Below are 7,068 nucleotides of genomic sequence, written 5' to 3'. Positions count from 1 at the left end.
TCCAGTTTTCATATCACGCTTAGCACCCACGCTTGAAAACACACAGTGACTTTCCAGAGGACAGAGACGTCAGTGACAGATTTAAATACAGTCTAAAGAGTCATTTCTTTCCCGCCTCTGAACTCAAGAAAAGACAGCTTAGCCCAAGGCTTCACGTTAACCGAGGAACAGACGAGAGGGAAGCAGATTTGAAGGCAACATTTTTGCGGTCCTTTCCACTCTCATTTTTGGAACCAAATGTCCAGATGATGAAGAAGCAGACAGCCAAAACCCTATGGAGCTGGGAAAGGTAACAACCTGTTTCTGGCCCCCACCCTGCAACCCCACCTTATAGGAAGCAGCTGGATTGGAAGGAGAGGCCGCTCCTCAGAGACAGAACTGTAAGTGCTGCGTCATCTGTGCTTTCATCAGCTCCTTCAGCCGCCGAGGTCTCCCTCAACACGGACAGTACACACCCCACAAAGTGCTGGAAAAGCTCCCTTCCCACGTGAAAGAAGTGGGGAAGAGGAGACACTGAATGACAGGGAGAACACAGCTCTCCACGCTCTTCCCAGAGACTCTGAACCCAGGGAGGATCCTGTGAATAAATAGAAGTGAGTTTGGCATGTGTGTGATGGAAACATTTACTCTGTTTTTGAGTGATGGATGCAGAAAGCATTGCCTCCCACGTCAGGCGTCTAGAGCGTCTCCTCTGCAGATTCACGCGGGCTCAGTAACCCATCCCTGCTTCCTGCACAGTCTGATCTGACCTTTCGGCTCTGCTTCTTCCATCACCTCTTATTCCCCAGTGTCCGGCTGCCTTTCTTTCACAGCTCTACGTTCCACCAAACTGAACTCTTCTTTTCTCCAATTATCTACATGGCTGTGAACTCACGCGTGTTTTTAAAGAACATTTAACGAACTGAGCCTTGGCTGACTTAGTGCCCAAAGCACATAGTAGAAGAATATGTGTGTTTCCTAGGGATTTTGTGTATGTCTCTGAAGTCTTCTGGTCATGTTTTTCATGGAATGGAGAGATTTTTTTAAAGATTCAGGGAAAAAAAAGGAAGAAACAAAAGACATTAGACCAAGAGAGATGATACAAAAGAGACAAATCCATAACCAGGTACGATGCAGCTGTGCCACCCAGCATACCCTGGCCTGGAGAATGTGTGTGGTTGTTCTTCTTTGAATCTGTTTCTGGCGACGTGGGCTCCCATTTGGTTATAGTAATAGGTGAGAGCCTATTAATAGACAGGCCGTAGCTTCCTGTCCTCACGTTTGGAATCCGCTAGTGAGTTTTCAACTCTTCTCAATTAAACATCTATCCCCCCTCAAAGCAAATATTAACTTCATGTAGGCTAGTATTTTCATTTCATTTTTGTCTAGTTAGTATAGTAATGTAGATGCCTGTAGAGACACAATGAGTTCTGTCAACTCTTGGAAAATTTCCTTTGGCTCCAAATTATTGGGTCCCTAAGCAGCAGGGGCTGTACAATGCTTGTACCCTTCGTGTATTCTGAGATTGAGGGGAATCTTGAAACTCTGGTAGGAGTTAAGAAGGGACATCTATGCCCACTTCAGTGCCTAGAGTGACAGAGGCACCAGAGGTCTCAGTTTTCACATCTGTAAATTGAGATGGTGGAACTGGATGATTTCTATGGTTCATCCCGTTTTATTATTCTTTGATCCTAATGTGTGTGCTTTTCAGATGCCACTTAAATTGAGTAAACACAAATGTAATAATATTTTTAAAAGTTAAATTCATAGAAATAATATTTGTTCAACATATCTAATTTGTGAGACCTTCATTAAATAGTCCATTAGTACCTCTTTTATTAAAGAATTTGTGCTACATTTAAGGTTTCCAAATTTAGCAAATAAAAATACAGGACACTCAGTTAAATTTGAATTTCAGATAAACAACAAATAACTTTTCAGTGTAAGTATACCCTCTGCAATGTTGGGGACATGCTTATGCTAAAACGTATTCACTGTTCATCTGAAATTCAGGTTTAACTGAGAGTTCTATATTTTATCAGGCACCCTAACTACATTTGCAACCAGCTTATTATAATTCTTCAATAGACAAAAATCATACTTTTTAAAAATAAACATTTGCCATTTTTTCCAGTGAATCAGTGGAGTTATTTTGTGGATATTATTTAAGAACAGCTAAATTCTTCTTGCTTTGTGCTCCTGAAAGATGCAGTTCAGAATGACCATAATACCATACCTAACTTCTGTAATTTAAATATTGCTTCAACCTGCTCCCACCTATTCAAGATAGGGAGGGAATAGTGCATTCTGGTTAGTTTGCTATTCATTCAGTGTCCATCATGTCTCACATGGGTTTTCTACTTTTCAGAGAATTATAAAGAAATTATACACATCATTAAAAATTGTCCTGTGACACCAAAAACACAATATGTGAGAGAAAACATTTAGAATTTGCACCTCATCAAAAGAAAAATCTTTGGCTCTGTGAAAGACCATTTGAAGAGAATGAAAAGACAAGTCTGGAGACATTACTTGTGAGCCACACACCTCACAAAGGCCATTTATCGAGAATACATGGAGAATTCTCACAACTCAGTCAGGAAATGGAAAAAAGATGTGAAAAGGGTGGACAGATGGGAGACACCATTAGCCATGAGGGAAATGCAAATCCGAACCACAAGGAGATGTTACTACACACCTATCAGCCCAAACAAAAAACGGTGATAATACTAAATTCTGGCAAGGATGTGGAGAAACTGGATCACTGGATCAAACCTTGCTGCTGGGAATGCAAAATGGTACAGCTGGTCTGTTAACATTTTGGCAGTTTCTTATGAAACTAAGCATGCAACAACCATGTTGCATGCTCTCTTGGGCATTTACCCAGAGAAATGAAAACGTATTTTCACACAAAAGCCTATTCACACAATTCTCCGTAGCCCCTTTATTGGTAATAGCCCAAACTGGAAACCTCCCAGAGGTCCTTCAATGAGGAGTGGTTAAACAAACTGTGGTACATCCAACCCATAGAAAACTCCTCAGTAATTAAAAAGAGCAGACTATTGGTAAGTGCGACAACTTAAATGGGTCTCAAGAGAATCATGCTGAGTGGAAAAAGCTAATCCCCAAATGTCCTATACCATCTGACTCCATTTAGACACGTTCTTGAGATAACGTGATTGTGGAGATAGAGACAGGTTAGTCATTGGCAGGAGTTAGCTGAGGAGTAAGGGAGGAGGTGGCTGTGGCTATAAAGGGTAGCTCTGGAGAGCCTTGTGATGGAGCCATTCTCCATCCTGCTTGTGGTGGGAGTTACATGAACCAACACATGAATGACCCAATTCCATATATGATAGCCTCTAGGAGAATAAAATACCTAAGAATAAGGTTAACCAAGGAAATGAAAGACTCGTACATTGAAAACTACAAAACATTGTTGAAAGAACTTAAAGAAGACCTATTTAAACTGAAAATCATCCTCTGTTCATGGATTGGAAGACAATGTTGTTAAGATGGCAATATCTCCCCCAAATGATCTACAGATGCAATGCACTCTCTGTGGACTTGTGTTCTTAATTTTCTTTAGATTGTTTTTACTGGTGTATAGAAACACAACTGAGTTTTGTACATTTATCTTGTGTCCTGCAACTTTGCTGAGGTTTTTTTATTAGCTCTAATAGTGCCTTTTCTGGTTGATTCTTTGGGATGTCCTACAGGTAGAATCATGCCATCTGTGAATAGAGACAATTTTACTTTTTCCTTTCCAACTTGGATGGCTTTTATATCTTTTCCTTGCCTGGTTGTTCTGGCTGGGATTTCCAGGATGATGCTGAACAGCAGTGGTGAGCGTAAGCATCCTTGTCTTATTCCTGATCTAAGGGAGAAAGCTGTCAGTCTTTCACCATTGAATATGATGTTTGCTGTGGGTTTTCCATAAATGTCCTTATCATGTTGGGGAAGTCCCGTTCTATTCCTATTTTTTTTTAGTGTTTTTATCATGAAGGGCTGTTGGATTTTGTCAACTGTTTTCTCTGCCTCTGTTGAGATGATCCTTTTTTTGTTTAAGCTGGTTTGAGTGAGGTTCTCTTTTACTGACAATTGTAAGCATTTTCTGTATTTCTCTTGCTTTCACCTTTGTTCTTGTTCTCTTCTCACAGAAAATGGCTCAGCAGATACCAAGTGGCAAGTTTTCATTTCAATGAATAATAATTGACAGTTGGCTTGGTGAGGAAGTCCTGAGAAATGGCCTTGTTAAATCACTCTGATTTTACTGGCTTTAATGTCATTATTATGAGTCTTATTTTATATCAAGCTATGGAAAGTTGTGGCCTCAAACAACGAGAAAAACAACTGAAGTGCAGTTTTGTCCTAGTATTCAGGAACAACACCGATGTGAACAGAGCCAAGAAAACGCCTCATTTCTTCTTGGCATAATTTGCTCTTCTTGTCCCCAAGGAATGATTTCAAGAAACAATCCATGTTTTTGTGAATTTTCCCTGAAGTCCTTACTGGTTTCTGCAGAATCTTGTCCAAAGTCTGAGGCTATCTGATCCACAGTAATTAACTTTTCTGAGGAAAGATCTATTGAATGGGAAGAGGAAATGTTTAATGCAGCATCAAATAGTGATTGATGAAGACTGCAGCCAGACATGCACTAGCTCCCCTTCTGTTCTTCTGTTTGGAAGCCCCACTGCTTTCTCCTAGTCCTCGGGCATTTTGAGAAAAGATTTAGAAGCTGTAGAGTGTGAGTATACAAGTTCAGAAGTTCAAGAATGGACCCCGTTCTGTCCAGTCAGTGGTTTCAGGATCTTCATGGTTCCCTGTACTTTCTCATCTATTCACTAATTCTCCAGACATTTTTATAAAAGAAGAGAAATAATCATCCAACACAAGAGATATTTTCATTTGACAGATAAGTGTCAGATAAGCTAAGTTGTCATTCCCTTAAAGTTTCTTTCTTTCAGTGTTTTTCCATTTTTTTAATTATTGAAAAACATTTAATTCATTCTCAATATTCTTTATTCTTTAAATGAGAACAGAGTATGACATAAAGAACTAAATGGGTAAGAAGATTATTCCTGGTATCAATGCAAAACACAGGAAATTCAGAAATGATGATCACTTGACTAGAGAGCCAGGGAAGAGGAAAGAAGCCTAAAACAGAGGAGGAAGCTCCTGCACGCTCCTTCACACGGCGGAATTGGGCACGTGCGCAGGGACGTCTGGAGGAGAGAAAGTAAAAGCACTCCCCTCCTACTCCACTCTATAGAATATCTTTATAATTGTGTGTTCACCATTTTGGCAATTCTGACTAACAGATTTGTAAGAGTCTTGTGAACAAGAAAGAGAACCATGATGACTAAGAGATGTCCCTTTGTCTGTTTATAACAAGTCCATTTCCATCACTCCCAGAGCCTTGGGAATAGAATAAGAACATTACAGTACTTTCTGCCGCTTGCCAGGAGCAGACCCAAGAGGCTCTTGTTTTCAGAGAGAAAAGGGCAATTACACTTATTGTTCACCACCCTCTGAAAAAATCCCGAGTAATTTCCAGTAACAGCCTTAAAACTTATTTTCCCTCCTCAGCCATTCAGTATGATAAATTCAAAGATTTTTAGAAGCAGAATGTACAAGAAGCCCTAATTGTTGAAACTGGATGTTTAGCAAAGCTTTTACATTTTTTCCAAATGCTCAAGTATAATAAGTCAATGCCAAGAGGCTTCAATACAAAAAATTCCACTATTTTTTAGTGCTCTTGGCTATACAAATGAAGAGGTGAAAGCCAGTGCTGCAGTAAATAAAGTGTGAAGCATGAGTTTATAAATTAACACTATTCCATGTTAGCGTTTCCTGTGGTCCTTGATCTTTGGGGCAGAACATCGTTAGCTCACAGTGATCTTTCCTTCTCTGAGAATGGTCCCTGGTAGATGGGCTGGGCCTCCAATAGCATGGCCTCTGCTCCACCACCCTCTACACTTACCTGAGCTGAATGGCCCCAGCGCTGAGCACCTGATGGGAGCTGAGCCAATCAGATTCTCTTTTTTCTTTCTCAGGACTATGCCATTTATAATAAAGGGACCCAGAAACTGAACATTATTAGAGCTGAGTCATTTTAAATGTCAATTGTCCAGACAGGGTCTGTGGGTTAATGTATTTCCTGATTCTTCATTATCCATCTTTTTTTGGTTCCATGAGATAGGCGAATATTATTCAAAAGATTTCACTTTCTGATCTAAGCTAGTGAGAATCCTTTATATCACTTTGCTTTTCCAACAATTGCATCAGATTAACTTTTACACTTGGACTGCCATTGCAAATTTGGTTCTCATGTATTTGAGATCCCTGAATGACTTAGATATGCACATTGCTTTGATCAATATGGTTGTTATTGTTCCCTTATTCATCAGCCTGATGAAAGCTGAAGGGGAGAGGAGGGAACGGCACAGGTGGCGTAGATCTCCGAGGCCTCCACAGTCAGCATATATCTGTTGTGGGGAGATGCATGAAAAAATGTAAAGACCTCTGAGGCCCAAGACAGTTTCCAAAATAAAATAAAATGAAGATTGCTTCAAAGCATAAAGAACTTCCAGACCTGTGCCGTCCAACGTGGTTGCCACCAGCCCCATGTGGCTACTGAGCACTTGAAATGTGGTTGATTCCAACTGTGATGTGCTGTTAGCGTAAAATGCATGCCAGCTTTCAAAGTCTTAGTATGAAAAAATCCTCGCAATTTTCACATTGATTTCATGCTGAAATGATAATATTTTAGATATACTGAGTTAAATAAAACGTCGTTAAAATTAATTTTACTTGTTTCTTTTTACTTTTTTAGAAAATTTAAAATTGCTTGTAAGGCTTGCATTATCATTGTATTGGAGCGTTGCCTCTAAACTCTGCGGAAGGAAATAATCCTATGCCTTAAATGGAAAACGGGCAGCCTTTACTGAGTCCTAAGACCTCCCCAGGACAGCTATTAAATGATTACAAGGTAAAGTGCTGTGCAGCTTGCCAAGCCAAGGGTGCACACTGAGCTCAGGACTCTGCTCGACTCCCTCATCCTGCAGCCCCGGGTGGGGGCGATTTTCCTCC

Source organism: Equus quagga, chromosome 1 (genome assembly GCF_021613505.1).
Source record: "Equus quagga isolate Etosha38 chromosome 1, UCLA_HA_Equagga_1.0, whole genome shotgun sequence".
NCBI lineage: Eukaryota > Metazoa > Chordata > Mammalia > Perissodactyla > Equidae > Equus > Equus quagga.
Note: the sequence above shows the minus strand (reverse complement) of the source record.